We start from the raw sequence: 21,193 nt of genomic DNA, 5'->3' as shown, positions 1-21,193 counted from the left end.
AGGAGCAAGCAGGAGTTACTCTTCTTTCCTCTTGCTGTCTTCAGTAGTATCTGTGATACACAGAGGTGTATGGGATGCAAGGGAATGGGGAGAAGACACAGCCCTGCAGTAGCTAAATCCTGTCACACCTTTGTGTGGATTGGTATTACTTGAAATTTTCTAGGTGAGGTGCACGATTAAAATGATATCCAAGCCCATGTTTGGAGAGTCTGCTGTGCCTATTTTTGTTTATATCCATGTGACTGATCCAGGGCCATGTGTTAAGAATATAACTGCTTTTTCTTTTTTATCTTTTTATTTTTAAATCATTGGTATCTAAATATATCTAATAAAAATGCAGACTGGAGCTCTCTAATGAGGCAGTAAGTCATTCCTGCCTCTCTTCTTTTTAAGACAAAACCACCTCGCACACTGGCTGCTTTTTGTATGGACTTCTGCTTTGCATTTCTACACATTCATCGTAGCATGAAGCCTCTCACAAAAGGCAGTAAGAAAAGGCTCTGAACGGACCGTTTTGGGGTGGATAAGCTTGGTTGCAAAGGGAAAATCCTCAGCTGTAGTGGAGGAAGCCGCAGGCTGCGTGTGAGTGCGTGCGATGACAGAAAGTGTTTCGGGAAAAATGAAAAAATACAGCGCTGAGTAAGTTTAGCATGATCTTGAATAGTAAAGGTAAGAACAGGACCCATTAGGAAGCAGTTGGCAAGGGGAAATATTTCCAATTTTGTTCCTTCCCTTTGCAAAAATTGCAAAATTCAAGTGATTGTTGGAAGCTTCCACCACCTGGAGGAAAATCTTTTTGTTTTTTATTGCTGGCACCTAACTTCTTGGTTAAAGTCGGTGGTCGAGGTTGTGTGTGGCAGCGTGAGTGGCAGCGGGGGTGCCTGTGGCACTGCTGTACGGACACGCCGTTTCTGATTTTGAACCTTCGGTTCCGAGAGGAAATAGCTTCGCTACAGGAACAGCTCTGGTTTGCAGGCGCGTTGCTGCGCACGCTGCTGCAGCAAATGTACCGTGGTTGTGGTTTGACAGCTGCAGTCAGAATGCGACGGGTAAATCAGATTACGCTTGCACATGGTGGCTGGGTGTGAAATCCCACGTGGCTGAGTGGCCCCGTCACCCGTGCACCGCTCTGCGGTTGCACAACGCGTTGTCGTCTCCCCGAGTTGCCGTGCCTGGACGCTCGTCTGCATCCCAGCGCTGCTGCTCCTGCCAGGACATCTGGTCATGGGCTTGCACTGTGAACTTGCATTGCTGAAATGTCCGAATCCGGAGAGGGAAAAGAAAAGATGTGCTTGTTCTGGAAGGGCTCCTTCCTTTTCTTGCTGCTTGCAGGTTGACCCACGTGTGGTTGGTGTGGTGGCAATCTGTAAGTTGGGGCCCCAGTTTCCTTTGGCTAGAGAAGACCTGCCACGTGGCTACGCAGCAAGACATGCCTCACCAGCTTGGAGAGGATGAGAAGGGAGCCCTAGCAATTCCTAGTTGTGATTGAGGATCGAAAGCCAGCGTGTTGGTGTGTAAAACAGATCTGTGAGTAACTCTTTCACCATGAAATATGTGAGAACAGCTGAAAGAGAAGTCTGAGTTCTCTGAAATGCTGGCCCACGTGAAAAGTTTCTCAGAGAACGTAGTCAGGGTTGTGTTCCTTAATGACCTCTTCAGGTGGGCAGTCAAACTCTAGTCATCAAATTGTGCAGGGCCTTGCATAATAAGAGGTGCTTTATTTACAGGCTGTGCACTCGCTCATAGACATGGAGGCACAGTGATGAATTATTTAATTACAGATATACAGAGAAAGGATCCAGGCACCTGCTGGGCCGCGTTGTCTCACTGGCTTCCCAGCTTTGCCTGTTCTCTCGCTGGCTACTTCACAAAACCCAGCCGTTTGCAGACGTGGTCTCTCGGTTATTAATGTTAATTAGCAACGTTCTGCTCTCTGACTGTTTCTGTAGTACGCGCTTTCAAAACATACAAAGTGGTAAGTTCTTCACCCGTGTAATGAGCGTGTATATAACTATATTGTTAATGAGCTGCATCCCCCCGAGGACGTGTACCCCCTCGTGGGAACTCTCATTTTGGTGTTTAGCTGCTCGTGATAGTTAGAGCCAGTCTGCTCCAAGACTCGCTTGCAGACTTGTGCCGTAGTCAGGTGGTCAGATTTTTGGCCTTTGTTTTAATCATTCGTTTCTCCTCTATGTGTTTTACGTACTAAACAGGGCAGTTTCTAATATTAATTTATTTCAGATATGCCATTAGTCCCTTGTTCTAATCAGTGCTGACAGAGCACCTGACTTTATTTATGCTCCAGGGTAGGGATCAGGATTGAAGTGGTCTTCAAAAAAGGCTTTTATGCGACAACAGCGGCGCTCCTTGTGCTGCCAGCAGTTTTACATCTCTGCCTCCTAATAGCCATCCTGTGGTAACACCTCCTTTCTCCGACTTAGACAAACAAATCTGTTCCAAGGAGAAATTTCCCCTGAAAATGTAGACGTTCCATTTCTTCTGCAAAGTCCAGAGGGGGCTTTACTATTGCTCTGATATGGTGTCCTTGCTGGTGGGGTGCTCTAGTGGGTGTGGCATCTCTGAGAGATAGCCTCTCTCTACAACTGGATAGAAAAACCTTGTTTTAACACCGAGGGCAATAGGACAGAAGATGATACTCTTTGCTGCAGAGGTAGATAATACGGCTATAAATGAGAACCCCATTATACTTTTAATTTTTTGTGTACGTTCAGGATAAAAAAAAAAAAGGAATGCGAGATCAGCAGGCCTTCCCAGAAGAGAAGAGTTGTTCTCAAATACATGTGCTTTGTCCCTAGTTCTACGTTTTCGGTATCATCCAGAAAACTCTTGGTTTTGCCATTTGATTACCATTTGCATTTAGATTGGCTGCCTGAAGGGGAGTCGCTTGCAAGGGGAGATGGGGCTATATGGCTCGAGTCCCTTGCAGATCTGGCTGAAAGTAACGGCATTTACATAAAAACCATTAGCTCTGTTAGTGATAAATGTGAAAGGCATCCATTTCATTTAACTTTCTGATGAGGAGTCTTTAATGTAAGCACACGCTAGCACTGCAGTAGTAACACTCCCGCCCCCCAGCCCTCCCTGCTGACCTCTTGTTGTTTTAAGGGCAAGTTTTGATTGGGATTTTGTTGGTAGGGAGATGCAGAGTTATTTCTGTTCCAGTTCACTGAAGTAGCCAGTTGTCTTGCTGCTTCATAGCGAACTATTTAATGCTCATCTTAAGAGGTGTCGCTATTAATTGAACAGGGATTTAATGTCTCCCTGAAGCATAATTGGTGTCTGTGTGATGTATACTAACATGCGTGTCTAGCAATGGGTTTTCCTTTTGTCTGCATCCCGGCACAATTCTGTGGGTAATCTTTTTGTTAATCAAAATAGGTTTAAGCAGAAGTTCAGTGGCTTCTTATTAAGGGGATAAAGTGTGTTGAAACAACAAATCTTTTAAAGGAACTTCTTTGCTAGATCACATCCTTTCTAACCCTTCAGGATTGTGTCATGATAAAGTAGGGGGTTTTTTCCCACCTCACTGTAGGCCAGTGAGGAAAAAATTGTTACCCTCTATAATGTTCTTGACTGTGTGTAATGATGCATTGGTGATCAGCATGTGTCAAAAAGAGCTGTGTTTCACTCTCTCTGTAGTAACTGAGTGTGTGTAGCTATTGCTGCTACTCTCGTGTATAACTCTTGGGTTGGATCAGGTCTGACCTTCTTGAGAACCTCCAGAAGCAGCCGGTGCCTTAGATGTTTTCAAATGTCACAACATTTGCTTAAGAGACTTTGCTGTGAGGTTTGCAAGCTCTTTCAGTTCTTGACTTCAGTGTTGGAGGTGTGTGTCTGTGTGTGTTTGCATTGCTTAGCCAGCCTACTTTTTGCTTATTTTTTTAAAAATTTGATCACTTTGTATTTACAACTTTTTTTCTTCTCTGATAGGCTCCAGACAAATGAGTAGAGAGCTGGGTACAGAAGAGGGACAGATTCCAGTTTTCCAGTTGATCACCTTGTACAGTGAGTACTTTAACATTTCAAGAATGAGATTTTCTGTAAAGCTGAATGTTGGCTTAAAATTGACTTCACTGGGGAGCAGCATTAAGTCTTGGACTTAATGCTTGGACGATCTTGTCCTAGAAATACAAGGTTCCGTGGCTTAACTCTTGCTTTGGGAGAACTGGGTGCTGATGGCTCCAGCTCCTTTTATCCACAGCGATCAATTTGATTCGTATCCCACTTCCACTAGTGTGCATGTTTCAGCAGAGCAGAGAACTGATGCAGTTGTGTCTTGCACCTGCTCAAGGCTGTGGGGAATCAACGCTGAAGGTGTTGCCACATAATTTAGCAATGTGTCATGTGTGGCTTCCTGTGCTGCAGAGCAGGGGAGGCTCTAGGGTCAGGAGAGCAAAGGTTCATCTCCTCTGTTCCAGCCTTGTCGGAGGTGTTGAACTCAGTGAGGAGGATGGGTGAGGGACCTGCCACGGCACATGTAGGGGTTGCTCATAAAGGCGTGCTGTGAAATTGGGCAAATGAGGCTTGGCTTGACTAGCAGGCTGGAAAGGGTAAGGAAAAAGAACTGGAAAATGCTGCCTAGTTCATGGTGAGGTTGGCAGGTTTTTTTTCTGAAAGTAGAGGAGAAAATCGTTATTTCATGGGGAATTTTTACACATTAAAATATCTTGCATGCATGCTAATGGGCTGTAATAATGAGCCCGTGCTTTATGAGGTGTCTACAAATATTTTTTTTTTAATTTGCTACTGTGAGGGACTTCAGCTAGTAAGTCCTGGTTCACTGGAACATCTTGGCCCATCTGGTGGAGTGGCATAACCAGACTGGAATAGTTAACTGCCTGCTGCAGGCATCTGCAAGCCGGGAGGCCGCTCCGCTTCTGGTGTGAAACACAGGCGCAGAGACAGCGGGTGGGCGTGGGAGCTGCACCGACTGACGAGCCCACTGCACAGCAGAGTTTATCGTGACAGGCCTAGCAGGCGACTCCCCGAAGGACAGCATGGGGTGCTGAGTTTTAGAATTGAGGGTGTTTGTTAACGAAAGACAAGGATGAAATAATACACTTTGTGATTGGGCTCTATCATCAGGTAGGTTCAAATACATTCTGGGAGCAGAGAATTCCTCTGCTTCTGTGAAAGAAGGGGAGAAGGAGGCTTACTTGTGTGGCCTCCTAACTTCTGTACCTGACCAGTACAGCGTGGCATGCAGGATGTCTTTGGTTCAGATGTTCCGTTCCTACTTACTACAGCATTGGTTTAGCTCGTTACACTTCTGGATTCAGAGCAGTTTTTTTACCCGACTTTTGTTCTGTGCCAGACATGGTGGGTACTCTCTTCTTAGCTGGTGCATAGCTCCTGTAACACACACAGTGGTGAACAGTAAAACTGGAGGTAGCAGAGAGGTCATATGAAGAGCAGATGATGCCATTATTGACCAACGGTGCCATCGTGCCATGTCTGAATCGACAGATTTAATCCCAGTGTGTGTTTAGAGTCAGCTCTGCTGACTTCAGTAGCTAAAATAAGTCGATACCATTGAATTCTCTTTCTCCTTGCATATCTGAAGTAGAACATAGTAAGTTGCAGCCTGACAGCTGTGCAATCCACAGAAGGCCACAGGGCTGCGTAGACTTCCCCGAGGGCATAATTTGGCCTGCGGAACATTCATTATGGCTGGTGTCGTGTGTAGCAGGCTCAGCATTGACCTTCAGAAGCTGTTACGCATTTGTGGGCTTGGTGGCTGGAGGGATGAATATAGGAGACAAGGATTTCAGATTTGGAGTCCTTTTGTAGGGCAGAAGACTGTGACTAAAACAAGAAGGCTGCATGTATGAATTTAGGTCAGTAGGAGATAGCTGAGCGAAGGGCTGTTCTTGGCAGAGAGCTGGAGCAGAGATGCCAGAAACATAGTCTATAATTGCCATGGAACAGAAAGGGAAAATAACCTGTTTCAAGGGAGTCCTTAACAGGTCCTTCTTATGCAAGACTGTCTCTGTGGCACTAAATATCTAAATAACTGGGCTGCAGCTCGAAGATAAAAAATATTTTCAGGAGACTCATCTTCAGGCATCACCTGAGGCTTCCTGGCTTGGCAGCAAAGCAAAGTGTTGCGGGAGGTTGTGTTGCAGGTCCCTTCCTATGAGGATGTGGTGTCATCTGCATGAACGTGAGTGCAGGTCTGGTTCTTCCTGTGCCAGCACCGGGCTTAGATGCATACGTGCTTCCGTGGTCTTTCCTTGCAACTGCGATTCAGCTGGCTAAGAGAGAGGAAGCATAGGAAGTTCCAGCTGAACACGAGGAAGAACTTCTTCACTCTGAGGGTGATGGAGCCCTGGCCCAGGCTGCCCGGGGAGGCTGTGGAGTCTCCTTCCCTGGAGATATTCCAGACCCACCTGGATGCGGTGCTGTGCAGCCTGCTGTGGGTTATCCTGCTTGGGCAGGGGGTTGGGCTGGGTGACCCACAGAGGTCCCTTCCAACCCCCACCATTCTGTGATTCTGAGTTAGTTTGGTGTGGCAAGGAGGATTTGTACTGCCTGTACCTCCTGCCTGCAGTCCTCCCAAGGAGCGCTGGCAACGGGGGAGATGAATTCCTGCTTTTTGCCGCTGTTCTTCTCGGAAGATGCCATAGACGCTTTACTAAAAGCTCAGAACATGGCAAGGAAACACCTGAGCTGTGGGAGGCCAGAGCTCTGTCCCGTCTCCAGCAGTGGCCAGTAGAAATGGCCTTCCTCTCACATCAGTTTATTTAGCTCTTATTTGAACCCACGTGCGCTTTTGCCCTCTGATCCGCTCCCAGGCACTTTGGAGTTTAACTATGACGTTGTGTGATGAACCACCTCCTTTTGGTAACTGAACCTGCTGCCAACAAGTTTACCGTAATAATGTCCTGTTTAAGGAATTGTTTGTATGTTTACCTGTTCCATGCTGCTTGGGGTTCTGTAGATCCCTGCTGTGTTCCCTGTCAGAGGTCTCTTTTTCCAGATAAATGTCCTAATCTGAATCAACTGTCCTTCTTACAGAAGGCGCTTCATGTGTTGGACCATCTTCACTACACTTCTGTCCCCGTTCCTTCTGACGGTAGCTTTTGGCCATGGTGCACGTCTGTTTTCTCGCCTCTCGAACGTTCTTACAGTTGTACTACTTAGAAGCTTGAAAGAACCATTTGGTTTCTGAGAGCCTGGCCTTTTGCTTCACTGCTCTGTATTTATAACCCTGGTGAAGAGACTAGGCATTTTGTGTGCTCCACATATTAATAAGCCATGGACTTATTTTCTTCTAAAGGCAGAAGTTTATCTGTCTAATCTAAAGACTCTATCAGAAAAATTGTGAATAAACCTGATGCGTTCCAGTGCGCCGAGTCGCTAGAACAATGTAGTATTTAACAAGGAGCCCTGGCAGACTTTGTGTGGCTTTGTGCTAACGCTGTAAGCCGGGATATGAGATGGATCTTTGTAGCCTGCAGCAATTCCGTGAAACTAAATGGCCGCTGCTGTGTACTGCATCTTCTAAATGGGGACAAGAAACACTCTGGATGTTAAACCTCCTACCCCTCTACAATGGTTAAGAGGGGAGATGATATAAAAAAGAGAGAAATAGTCGTATTTAGGTAAATATAAATCAGTGTCATCAAACAAGTACTGGTTCTGCAAGGAAAAGGCATGCCCCTCCATCCCCTGTGCTTCGCATAAGTGATATTTATTTTATTAGTGCTGTGGTTTCTAAGAAGTAGAACTTGAATACGTGATTAAAATCTTAACATCCAGGGTTGTAGTCGCAGGTCTGCAGTGATGGTCTGCGGACTGACACGCCTGGGGCTGTGACAAGTCTGTGGTTTTATATATCTGCCCTGACTCGTAACCGTGGCTTTTGTGCTGCCCTAAGGTGAATCACAGCTCCCACAAGATTGCTGAAAGTCCTGCCCTGTGGGCAGCCTGGGAAACCTGGGCCTCGGGTCTGCTCAGGAACACTCGGGTGGTTTCCTGTTCCTCAGGACTGAGTCAGAGCTCTGTGGATCGTCCGGAGAAGTTTTTTCCCCTGTGTCCAGGCTGATCTTCCGAGTCCTGGGACATGCTCCCCCATGCCTCCCAGCTCCCCCACTATTCCTGCCGCTGGGCTCTTCTTCCTCTTTCCTGTCTGCTACCTTCCCCAGTGCTGCCTTCCCGCTTTTAAAACCAGAGAACCCACACAGTCATTCGAGCCTGTCTGTGCTCTGCTAGTGGCTTTTGTTCTGTTCAGAGAATCACAGAATCATTGAGGTTGGAAAAGACCTCTAAGATCATTGAGTCCAACCATCACCCCAACACCCCCATGCCTGCTAAACCATGTCCCCAGGTGTCACATCCACACGGTTTTTGAACCCCTCCAGGGATGGAGACTCCCCCACTGCCCTGGGCAGCCTGGTCCAAGGCCTGACCACTCTTTCAGTAAAGAAATTTTTCCTGATATCCCATCTAAATGTCCCTTGATGCAACTTGAGGCCATTGCCTCTTGTCCTGTCACTAGTTAGTTGGGAGAAGAGAAGCCAAAGGACCCAGCTTCCATCTGCCTCAGCCAGCCTCTTGTTTCAAGGGGCCCATGTTGATCACTGTTAGGGTATGGTGACCATTTCTGCCATACCAGTACTATGCCATAAGCCCTGCAGCCAGAGGCTGATGCCAGCTCTTCTTCACCAGTCTGTGGTATCATGGTACTGTAAATTAGATGTACAGATGTGTGCAGACCAAGTCCTCGTAGCAGTTTGCTCCTGAGGAGGCTGGTGTTGCTGCTGTGTCCAGGAAAGTATATCAACAAAAGTACGATTGTCTAGTTACACAGATTTGTCCAGGCACTGGTAATAAAACACCAGGTCCCTAAAGCCTCACCTGGCCTGCCAAGATGTGTCACCCTGGGCACACTGAGCTGCCTCACATGGTTGTAAATCCAAGCTGCGGAGTCCGTCCTGTACAGGCAACATATGTGGCACCAGGAGGAGGAGGAGAGAAATACATCCAGAAGCCATGCGTTGATCTGGGGTCTGTCACTACCCAGGGCGTCCCAGCCCCTGCTTGTTCAAAGTGAAGGTGGGAGGGTTTTTTCATTCTTTCCTTGCCGCCTTCATATAGATAATATATTTATGGTTCTTTCTCATTCTTCTCTTTGCCAGTGCTTATGTGAAGTTGCACACAGCTAGCTTGCCAGCCTGCAGGCAGGCTACTGAAACAATGTCAGATGTAGTTTAGTAAGATAGTGAATTAAGAGTATTTTTTAATCTGGTTGGGATAAGAACAGCAGAACTGACCATTTCTTATGCTGATTTCAGCAATATTTTTGGCCAAGCAGTCCTTAAGAGGGTGTAAATGCACCAGACATCGATCTCTCTGAAACAGGAATCCGCTCTGCCTGGACAGCACTGGAACGCTGTGTCTGGTTGGGGTTTTTTTGGTACATTGACTGAATAACATGGCCAGCATGGAAAGGGCTGTAAAATGCTGAGTTATGTGTTGGACTTCTGCTCTGCCCAGGAAGATCTCTGGTGAGATCTCTTTTCTCTTCCCACTCTGCTCTGCCCTGGGGAGGCCCCATCTGGAGTACTGTGTCCAGTTCTGGGCTCCCCAGTTCAAGAAAGATGAGGAGCTACTGGAGAGAGTCCAGTGGAGGGCTACGAGGATGAGGAGGGGACTGGAGCATCTCTCCTCCGAGGAGAGGCTGAGGGAGCTGGGCTTGTGCAGCCTGGAGAAGAGAAGGCTGAGAGGGGACCTTAGAAATGCCTCTAAATATCTGCAGGGTGGTGTCAGGAGGACGGGGCCAGACTCCTTCCAGTGGTGCCCAGCGACAGGACAAGGGGCAATGGGCACAAACTGAAGCCTGGGAAGTTCCAGCTGAACCCGAGGAAGAACTTCTTCCCTCTGAGGGTGACAGAGCCCTGGCCCAGGCTGCCCAGAGGGGCTGTGGAGTCTCCTTCTCTGGAGATATTCCAGCCCCGCCTGGCCACGGTGCTGTGCCCCCTGCTGTGGGTGACCCTGCTTGGGCAGGGGGTTGGGCTGGGTGACCCACAGAGGTCCCTTCCAGCCCCAAACATTCTGTGATTCTGTGATGGAGAGACTCTATGTGGGGGAAACCTCATGTGTTAGCTTGGAGCGAGAGAAGGTTTGGAGACCTTGCCGGGATCTCCGCTATGACCCAGCGATGCTAGGTAAGTGGGAGCTGTAAATGGGGAGCTCCGAGAAGCCAGCTAGCGCCATCACCCAGGGGACTTTTCGTTTAATACAGCCATTGAAATGGAGACTTGAGGCTGCCTGGGACAATGCTGTAATGGTGGAGCTGTAACAGGCCGCCTTTGTGGCAGAATTACAAAGCTGGCAGTATGTGCTGAAGTCCTCCTGCTTGCTCAGCCTGTAATATCAGTTCGGGTTGTGTTCTCCTCCCTTCCCCTCCAGGAACTGGTTCATATTTAGGTAGAATAAGTCACTGTTTGTGTGTTTATTTCTGTTCTGGTTACAGTTCTTCTTGAATCACATGGTGGGTAAGAGGAAGAGAGCTCAAGTGAAGCCAAAACCATCAGGCTGCATGCAAGATCCTCCACAGCGTGTTAGTGCAGGTCTGCAGCTCTCCATCCTCTTATTCTCTTGGTGGTGCTATTTTTTGAGTATTAAATAACAAAGCTCAGCTATCCCGTGTTGGGCTCAGGTTCCAACTCCCCTGTTGCCCTTTTCCAGGCTGTTTCTTGGGTTCGTTCCCAAACTGCTCCTGGGAGGTGGTATCTGAATGGATTCTTTAGCTATATGTTTCATGCTGCCCCCACTTAGAGGGACAAGGTTTCAGATGGGTTTCTTGCTGCTCCTCTGTTTTGTGCCCCCATCCAAAAAGGAGGGGGGAGAATCTGACCATTCCTGTTCAGAAATATCATATGGGCCTTCCTTCTGAAGCAGGGATTAACCGTTTACTGACATTTCTGCAGCAGCAGAGATTAATAGGCAGAGTTACTGAACTTGTAGCTGCAATTTTAATGTTGAGGTAAAGGATCATCAGGCTTTTCACACGTTCGCTGCGAGGGTCCATTTTCTGCCAGCCTTTTCTTCAGACTTGACAAGCATGGTTTGTAGGAACCTCTCACTGAACGCGTCCTCTCTGCTCTAGAGATAACAGCAGCTGCTCAGAAACCGTGTTCCCTGGAGGCCAGGTAGCCTGCTGGGGAGGTTTCCTACAGCTATTTACAGAAGGAGTTGGAGGTAGAGCTAAATTATGCCTACCTTGGATAACTGTGGGATGACATGGGATCTTCTCTGCAAAGTAAAAGATACCTTGGCTCTAACCTGTGTCCTGGCTGGCCAAAGAAATCCAAATTCCACTTACATCCAGATTGGCCAGAAGGGTGCTGCGTGTGGATGATGGATCATCTGGGAAGCTGGACGGAGGCCAAGGGGTTGAGCCTGCAGTGGGTGCCTCCCTGTAGTCGGACAAACCTCGCTGGATCTGGCCTGATGGTTCCTTTGCTGTGCTCTGGTCTGGGTTTTTTCTTTTTTCCATCAAGCATCCCAGGTGCTGTAGGAGTGACGTGTGATGGTTCAGGTGGTGCTTCGCTCTGAGGAGCCTGTGCCAGCCGGGGGTGAGAGGGCTCCGTGTTGCAGGAAGCCTCAGCTTGCAGATAATTTGTAAAACAGAGGCCTTGACTGTTTGTGCTCACTAAAAGATTCTGTTGTAAGAAAGGAGTTAGTAATCCTGGGGACTGGCCAGATTTCGGCTGGATTTAAGAACTTCTGGCTTCCCTTGATTTCTCGTGAGTGCGGTACCACTCATCTATCCGAAAGCAGGTACCGGGAGCCTGCTCTGTTGGAAGTAGTTGGAGTATATCTGGACTTTGGCACCGAGGAACGGAACGGTGTTGGAGATGAGAACGCTGCAAGCTACAAAACCTGAGAACAGATTAAAACTTGCTTGTGATATGAAAATGTTGCACTAATTATTTACTGTAATAAAGCTATTTCGAAGTGGTTAAAAAAGTATTGAAGGGACTCTTCAGGAGGTTTGCATTACGATAGTAATGACTGAGAAGTAGGGAACAGTGTTTGCCAGTAGCACTGATTTGCTTCTGTGGATAAAATCTATAGACAGCTGGACGTAAACACTTTCTGGGTAGCCTCAGACTTGATAAGATTGACTCGAAGTTTCAGTTTGGATAAAAATGTATTAGCTCTTGTTGTCAGATGAAGGTTTTGCTGCACTGTTGGTTCACGTGGTAGTTTGGAGAGAGGCCCCTGGGAGCAATTGTGGGAAGCACAAGTGAAATCCTCCTTGCTTTTGTGTGAGCGAGGAAGTTTCCAGTGCAGCTTGATCACAGAAGGCCCTGATATGAAGAGGATTTACTTTGTGGAATTGTTCTGTCATCACTCAGCAGGATAATTGACTTCTGATTAGGAAGAAAATATAGCTGAATGTTCGTGTTTGAGGGTATAAAGTCCTCTTCAAAAGGCAGAGCTCTTACACAGCGACTGCTCTGACAAGAACAGGATGCTTGCGACTCCATTATCCTGGTATTGATGTAACAGCTGTTGTTTAAACAACTTGTTTCTCCCTCCTTCACACTCCTTCCTCCTCCTGCTGCAAACCAAAGGAAGAACGGGAAACAGTGTTGTTGTTTTCTGAAAAATAACAACAAGGTTATTAAATTTTTCACTTCTGGAAATGTTTTTGTCATGTGCTGCCTCACTCTGTGGGGCTCAGACCTGCTGCTGTCTGGGTGCTTAGCTGGTGATGCTGGTGACTGGAGGATACTTACTTCTTACAGATCTTTCTTCTGTTACCACCTCCCAGTGACACAGAAGCTGAAAACAAGCGAAGATCTGTACCTCCCGCAGGCAGCAGGAAGGCTGATGGGGAAGTCGTGAGCATCTCTGCTGTGAGGAGGATGCTGAAAATTTTGGAAGAGGAAATCTTGGTCCAGAGTGGTGAGGAAGGGGTACGGCTTACCTGGCTGGGAAGGCTCCTGGGTAGAACAGGTTTCCTTTCTGCCTCTGTGGGCAGGCTTCAGCCTGGCCTTGGATTAGGCAGCGCTGCTGAGAGATCTGGAGACGAGACTCTTTGCTAGCAGTCTATGAAGGGTCAGGTCGTTGTTTTGCATATTAGTATTTACACTGTTGAGAGGGGGAGGATTCTGAAAGCTGATGCGAAGTTGGTCTGGATCAGGAGTGAGTTGAGAGGTGCTGCATAGCGCCTCAACCCTCCATACAAGTGTCCAGTGGTGGCTGCTGCTCTGCACAGTATAGAACTTATGGGCTATAGTTAAGGTCTTGTAGGCAGTTCCTATGAAAGCATTTTCAGAAGAGAGATTTAAGTTGAGGGGGTGGAAAGTGAACGCATTGCTGCCCTGAAACTGCCCTTAAGGAAAGGAGGATGCCCTTCTTCCCTTTCCCCTCCCATCTTCTGTATGGGGCCTCCTGGATCCGCTGCTTCATCCTGCTGATCCAGCTGCTGCCTTTCCCCGTAGACAGATTTGGTGTCCTTTTAATTCTGTCTAGGGTGCTCACAGGGGGGGCATCACAGAGCTGACACCTTCGAGGAAGAAAGGAAGCCTGCGTTAGGTCTCTAGGGAGCTAATTTATACTGATATGCTTGGGTTCGCTAGTCAAGTGTGTCTTTGTTTCTGTATGCTTTTGCCTCTGCAATCTTACTGGAAGAGAGAGATGAAGTGTCAGTCAGCTGCTGTCTGCGGGACTGTAACCGCATAGTTCATAGCTCTGGATCTTTAGCAGGAAGGGGAGGGAGAACTGATAAAATATTTGGGCTGAAATTGGATGTTCTAGCTTTTCTGGTTGAAGTTGGGTTTCATTGTCCTCTCAGCAAGCTGTGGATTCTTTCAACCTTTAGACTAAAACACTTTTTAATAATCATTATTAGTTTATTTTATCAGTGATACTAGCAGTGACCTGGACAGGCTGGAAAGTTGGGCAGAGAGGAACCTGATGAGGTTCAACAAGGGCAAGGGCAGGGTCCTGCACCTGGGGAGGAACAACCCCAGGCACCAGGACAGGCTGGGGCTGACCTGCTGGAGAGCAGCTCTGCGGAGAGGGACTGGGAGTGCTGGGGGACGACAGGGTGACCATGAGCCAGCAGCGTGCCCTGGGTGCCAAGAAGGCCAATGGGATCCTGGGGTGCATGAGGAGGAGTGTGGGCAGCAGGGCGAGGGAGGTTCTCCTCCCCCTCTACTCTGCCCTGGGGAGACCCCATCTGCAGTACTGTGTCCAGTTCTGGGCTCCCCAGCTGAAGAAGGATGAGGAGCTACTGGAGAGAGTCCAGCGGAGGGCTACGAGGATGAGGAGGGCACTGGAGCATCTCTCCTATGAGGAAAGGCTGAGGGAGCTGGGCTTGTTCAGCCTGGAGAAGAGAAGGCTGAGAGGGGACCTTCGAAATGCCTCTAAATATCTGCAGGGTGGGGGTCAGGAGGACGGGGCCAGACTCTTTCCAGTGGTGCCCAGCGACAGGACAAGGGGCAACGGGCACAAACTGAAGCCTGGGAAGTTCCAGCTGAACCCGAGGAAGAACTTCTTCCCTCTGAGGGTGACGGAGCCCTGGCCCAGGCTGCCCAGAGGGGCTGTGGAGTCTCCTTCTCTGGAGATATTCCAGCCCCGCCTGGCCGCGGTGCTGTGCCCCCTGCTCTGGGTGACCCTGCTTGGGCAGGGGGTTGGGCTGGGTGACCCACAGAGGTCCCTGCCAACCCTGACCATGCTGGGATTCTGTGAGAAGATTAGAAGGTGTGTGGGAGAAGAGCTATCTCACTCATGCCCGCCCTGATAGGAGATATCACTGGTATGTTACTGTCTGATGTTGGATTTTATTTCAATACAGTAAAAAAATCTGAAATATTTAAAGAAGTAAAGTGTGTGCTGTAGCTGTGTTATTTTGAGCCATGATTAGAAAGAAGAAAAAAATTGGGACAGAGATTGGCTACTTGCTGTTGAGCACTGAGCTTTGCCTAATAGCCAGTATTAAAAGTTTGAGACGTCTGCCTTGAACACGGTTCATTCTCTCCAGAAACTTCTTAAAATGGAGCACAGCCTGAATGCAAAAGCTTTTAAAAAAGGCTGTTGGAAATCCCAGATCAGCAGGGGTTAGGTAGAAATATCAAGAGGAGAAAACAACCGTGTCTTCCGCCCGCGCAGCCCAGAGGTTGGAGAGGTTTTCGCTGTTCTGGAGAAGGTGGAAATGCAGAGAGTGACTTAGAGGAGTGAGTGGTGGGCTATCGCTGGGTCTCCTGATGGTTTTTCTTTCTCAAATAAAGGTCCCTCGTTTTTCTTTCCTGCTGTTCATTTTACTCAGACTAAGTGTTCCCATTAGACTGTGTGTGCGAAAGAGTACTGGGTGCTGTTTGAGTTGGATAATAAGGGAGTAAGCCACGAGCAGCGTAATTTCTAACGTGTGAAGTGATTCTCTTCAGAGCATTAATGAGCGGTGGCCCAAGCACGGGTAAATTGTCTGTAGGATTTTCCCCCTTCCCTCCTAAACCTGTGATCATTTTCCTCCCCGGGCAGCCTGTCCTTTACCACCATTAGCTTTGTCTCAGTTTTTGTCTACATTCAAAAGTTGAACCACTTTATCCACAATTGATGTGTGCTCCCGTAGGGTGGAGAGCGCTACGGTGATATAAAAGCAATTATAACAGAACGGCTCGTTCTGGTGTTGGGAGAGGAATAATGGACGTGAGAGCTTTATAGTTATAAAGCTATCTAAATTTAGAGCGTGGTTGTGCATTGTAGCTGAACTGATGCAATGTCCAGCTGGTGCTGCAAGGAGAGGTTTTGCTCCCAGTGATCTTTCTGTGCTGATACATATCCGATTCCTTCCTCCTCAGTACAGAGAGTTTCCTTCCAGCTTAACTCCCTGAATCAGCTCACTGTGGATCCAGGCTTGGAAGCTGGGGAAGAGATCTCCCTTTTTGGCAGCAACAGGCCATTAGATCAGCTGAACGACAGTGTGAAACCGCATCCTAAACGAAGTCTCTTGTGCCGGTAGCGCATGTCAGTATTCGAAAGGTATTTGCAGTTGTTCTGCTTTCTCCCCTGTGGTAAGTGATGTGTGGGGCAACCGCCATAAAACCAGTGCTTTCATATCACTTCGTTATCCCGAGTGAAGTTCCTTCTCCTGGAAACAGCTGCGCTTGCTTACAGCCACCAAAATGAGAATTGTGGGCAGATCATTTATAGGGCATATGCTCTATGGTGTTCTGTGTGTTACAGCCAGCTTGAAAAAACAATTAAAAAAAAAAAAAAATGTTTTGCTGCTTCTTGCTGGATGTTGTTGGATACTTAATGGAGCCTGTTGGCAGTAAAGCGCTCCCTCCCCAGGGATCTTTCTGGAGTCATTAGACTCAGTGAAGGATGATCTGGAAGAAGCTGCCACATAAGAAACCGCTGCTTCTCTGAAGTGTGGAACATTTTCTGGACACGAGAGCTGCGAAAGGGCCCCCGTCAGCCTTCCCTGAGCAGCTGCAGGGGGTGAACAGAGGTATGCTTGGGATGCTGAAGGGTGGCAGAAGGGTTACTATCTCCCTCTGTAAATGTGTGATACGGGTGATGATATACAGGGGAAAAAATCCTTTAACTCAGAGGACAGTGATCTCCAAAAGGACAAGGATATTACAGGGCCACAAATAAACGGCAATTGAGAGAATGCTTTTAGTCATGAGGTATGGAGCTTTAAAATAGTAGTTTGGGTGGGGGAAAAAAGGAGCAGGAGTACAGCAGCCAGTTGGGCTCCTTCTAAAATTTTTTGATGCTTTTCAGAGACGGCTTTGAGTTGGTGGCTGTAGCAGGTTGTACTTGACGTAGGAGGTTCTGAGCTGTGCAATGCTTGTTTATACTCACTAGCAAGGTTCAAGGCTGCTGAGCAACGCTTGCTTTGTGTGGTAGATGTGTGTGCTTTGCCTCCCAGGAGGGCAGGAGAGGGTGAGCACGGCTGGGGGGTTATCGATCTGTACGAAGTCATGAGGACAGCCTGCAAGGGGGCCTCTGCAAAATGCTGCACCTGCGAAGGGACGTGGGGCAAAAGTTTGCTGCTTTTTTGTTCGCTTGGGGCTTTCTTCTGAAAAGCATGCACTTTCAAGCAGGATTTTAATGCCATTTCCAGATGTTAATGTGATAGTCTTTTTAATCCTGTATTTTGAGGGAGAAGTTTTTGCTGAACATAACCTTGGGCAAAGTTTAAAACAAACAAAAAAAGTAAAATGGGAGGAGATAACGAGTTGGCAGTCATACAACTATGGATTTGTGTGGGAAGGCCAAAATTGTGCTCTCTGTCTCTTATCATAAAGAACAGAACAACAAGGCCTGGCCTCTGCTCCTCCCCTACACAGGCAGAAGGGTGCCTGCTGCTATCTTCAGTCCTCCTGCAGCCATGAGTGCTGCGCCTCAGACCGCTCCTTGAAGTCTGGAAGAGGGTTGCTCAGATGGCAAAGCAGCCTGCACGTTGACAGGTTGGTGTGTGGCTGTGAATTCGGGGCCTCTCTGTTTTCCTGCGGGCTTCCAGCCTCTGCCATCCCTACGGGCAGAGCTGCCCCAGGCCTCGGTGGTCCCAGGCCTCCCACCCTCTCCCAGTGCTGGGTGCAGGCGTCAGGTCAGCAGTTAGGCCACCTCTCAGCTGGTACCAGTCAGCTGCCGCGGCACTGTGCAGGTGTGTGCCCTGTTGGAGGGCGTCCTCAAAGGGCCGTAGATATCTAAAACCAGTCCGAAAACTGGGAATGTTTGTCAGAAGGACCCCAGAATGGCAGCCAGGAAAGGTCAGTGCAGCTGCCTTGCATCACGTTGCGTGTTAGAATGCAGCAACATTTCTCATCTGGAATTGCCTGGATTGAAAGTTGTCATCAAGATGAAGTGTACTGCGAATACATACATTTCTGTGGGAATTACTCTGAATGCAGTGGACACCTTTAATAATGTCTCAATATCTCCCTCACTCTGTGCAATCTTAATTTAACCAGAAGCCAAGGGCAGAGACGAAATTTCGAGCCAAAAAACCTTTGACTCTGTCTATCACTAAAACCAAATACAGGTAGTTGAGGTGCATTGTTAACCCTGTGTTACCACCATGCCGTGTGAGCAGGATGGAGAGGCAGCTCGGAGAGGGATGGCGAGGGAAGCAAGCGTCTGCCCAGGAAGAGCCTGGACTGGGTCTGGCATGGGGCTGGGTGGAGCGAGCAGTCGGGGTTCCCTGGGGGTCCTGCCCCCCTGCGAAGGGTTGGAGAGGGGGTAGCTAAATGCAGCAGCAAGGAGCTGCTGGCTCTACCCCAAACGTTCCTGATGTCTCCTGGCTGCGCCAGATTGCAGCAGCACATTTAATCCTGGAATTGCACAACCGGTTGCCTGGGTCCCTGGGTCTCTGCAACTGCCTCTGCCTTGGATTAGCAATACCTTGCAGCTCCTCTGGGAAGTTGCTGTGACCACGCAAGCTCCCAGGAGCCAGCTGAGGTGCTGGCTGAGCCTAGGGAAAGCTTTGCGTCTTCTGCTTTTGGTCCGAGCGCTGCGTGCAGCCCCAGTCAGGCTCCTGACTTGCGGAGCACGGTGGGCAGGTGGTGGTGAAACCTGCGCTGGGCCCTGTGGGGCACGGTGTTACACTATAAATATAAGTGGAATATAAATTATATACGCAAACATAGTCTAACTACGTTTTTATAACTAGTGTGTGCCCTTGGGTATCTGAGCTCTGCAGAAGGAACACTGTCTGACAGCGCTTCTGGTGGGTGGCAGTGCCTGAAGAAGAGGAGCACACTGGGAGGTGGGTTTTGAAGTGAGACAGGCTGGCCCAGATGGCCAGTGCAGTGGGGTTGGAGAGCAGTTGGAGATGCGATGGACAATCTGAAAGTGTCCTCACCCCCTCTGTTGTGGGGAAAATGTAACCTTAATGATACTGAATTTGAGTAAAAGTCTAGAGCATGAGACTAGATGATTTAAATGGCACTTTCTATCCCCAAACTCTTGCTGCCTTGATAGTTCCTTTAGATTGGGGAATGCATCAGTACAGGCTTGAGGCAGACCTGCTGGAGAGCAGCTCTATGGAGAGGGACCTGGGTGTCCTAGTGGACGACAGGGTGACCATGAGCCAGCAGCGTGCCCTGGGTGCCAAGAAGGCCAATGGGATCCTGGGGTGCATCAAGAGGAGTGTGGCCAGCAGGTCGAGGGAGGTTCTCCTCCCCCTCTACTGTGCCCTGGGGAGGCCCCATCTGGAGTACTGTGTCCACTTCTGGACTCCCCAGTTCAAGAAAGATGAGGAGCTACTGGAGAGAGTCCAGCGGAGGGCTACGAGGATGAGGAGGGGACTGGAACATCTCTCCTACGAGGAGAAGCTGAGGGAGCTGGGCTAACATTCTGTGATTCTGTAATGCTTTAACTCTGTGTACTCACTGCACACGAAACTGGTGGACCTGTAATTGCTGCTGAACTGGCATGTGCAAGGGATCTGTGGCACTCGGCTGCACGTAGGCATCTGTCACAAGTGATGGACCTGTGTGTGCCCAGCTTCAGGGCAGGATATGTCACTGAACACCTTGTGGTGGGGGGAGAGACAACAGTCTTCATCTCTGCAGGGATCCTCCTGCCGTGTTCAGCAGCGTGAGGCAGCAAGGGGCTTTGTCAAGCATGTGTTAGACAAGAAATTAGAATGGAAACAAGGTTTTAAACTACATATTTTACACTGTTATGTTCCTATCCAAGCTTCTCCTAGGCTATGCATATGCTGGGGTGAGATTTTTGAAAACTAGTGGATTTTATGCCTTTTAGTGCCATAAGTCGCTGAATGTGCTCCACTTACTCTTAGGTTTCCCTTTCCAACTGCATCATTAAATGTGTTTCCAACTGAAGTACATACTTAATCAGCTGCCTCAAGGGTGGGTTTTTTTTTTTTGACCGGGAAGAACTCCAAATACGCTTATTTTCACGGTAAGATCACAAGCATCGGCCACCACTCTGTATTTTGGCTTCTTAGTTCACATGCGTGTTTATGCATATTCTTCCTGTCGTTGCAGATGTTCTCAGCTACTCTTTGTAGATCCAACGAATTGACCCTTCTCCTCTGAAGTACAGAATTTTCTACATCATGTTAGCAGATAATTGACTGCTGCTCTTTTGAGGATAAGTTCTTTTTCACAGAAGGCAGTGGTACGACTGCCCTGCCAGTGTAGGTATCTCAAATACTTCAAGCTCCTTGTGCTTTTTTTTGGTAAATATTTCACTGCTCCTTTTTATCTCCACTGGTTTTCTCTGCTTTAACTCAGTGTATGGGATTAAATTTACGCCAATGCTATTTTATTTTATCCCACTGGAGAGTGACGTACGTATATCAGTATATGGAATAGAAAGCTTGGTTGGAATGGTAGCAGTAGCTGTTGATGGCCCGGCATAAAGCTTCTTTGAAATGCTTACGTGTGCTGATAAAATGTCTAATTAGAGGGAAGATGGATGAAACCTGATTGCTGGGTTTGCAGGCCTTGGGCTTAGCGAGGAGGAACTCAACCAAAGCGGAGGACTCAAGTGTCTAATTGGAGCATCGCGTGGAGGAGATGCTAGAAGCATTGCTCCTCTTCCAGCGGAGAGAGCTGGTGTTACGGCAGGCAGATTGCTGGGGTAATGGTGACGCGCTCTTCCCTACCTGCAGTGGGGCTCTGGAACTGGCAGCGTGTGGTCTGAATGTAGGTAAGAGGCCTAAGAGCCTGGGATGTCTCCCTGGGCAGTGGCTTCACAACGCTGGGTGCCTATAAAGCGGTGTTGAGGAGTAGCAATCCTGCATGGAACAGCTCTCAAATGTGGCAGATCTTTCTCAGCGTGAAGCCTAGTCAGTCTGGAAAGGCTGAATCGTCTTTGCTGAAGAGGAAAACCAAAGGAAGAGCAGTTGAATTGACTTTTTACAGAATCACAGAATGTTAGGGGTTGGCAGGGACCTCTGTGGGTCATCTAGTCCAACCCTCCTGCCCAAGCAGGGTCACCCAGAGCAGGGGGCACAGCACCGCGGCCAGGTGGGGCTGGAATATCTCCAGAGAAGGAGACTCCACAGCCCCTCTGGGCAGCCTGGGCCAGGGCTCCGTCACCCTCAGAGGGAAGAAGTTCTTCCTCGGGTTCAGCTGGAACTTCCCAGGCTTCAGTTTGTGCCCGTTGCCCCTTGTCCTGTCGCTGGGCACCACTGCAAAGAGTCTGGCCCCGTCCTCCTGACACCCAC

At 48.5% G+C, this 21,193-nt stretch overlaps 1 protein-coding gene across 3 annotated transcripts in view; it reads left to right on the top strand.

Annotated features, from left to right (window-relative positions):
* The window catches only part of EXTL3 (exostosin like glycosyltransferase 3), a 177,451-nt gene that overhangs the window by 46,765 nt on the left and 109,493 nt on the right, over positions 1–21,193 (top strand). For all 3 annotated transcript variants that reach the window (XM_075415064.1, XM_075415062.1, XM_075415063.1), the window contains exon 2: positions 3,952–4,026. The gene's annotated coding sequence lies outside the window, so the exon portion shown is untranslated. The remainder of the gene's footprint in view (positions 1–3,951; positions 4,027–21,193) is intronic.

Source organism: Opisthocomus hoazin, chromosome 2 (genome assembly GCF_030867145.1).
Source record: "Opisthocomus hoazin isolate bOpiHoa1 chromosome 2, bOpiHoa1.hap1, whole genome shotgun sequence".
Taxonomy (NCBI): Eukaryota; Metazoa; Chordata; class Aves; order Opisthocomiformes; family Opisthocomidae; genus Opisthocomus; species Opisthocomus hoazin.
The sequence above is the reverse complement of the archived record's forward strand: the minus strand, read 5'-3'. Positions and strand labels throughout refer to the sequence as shown.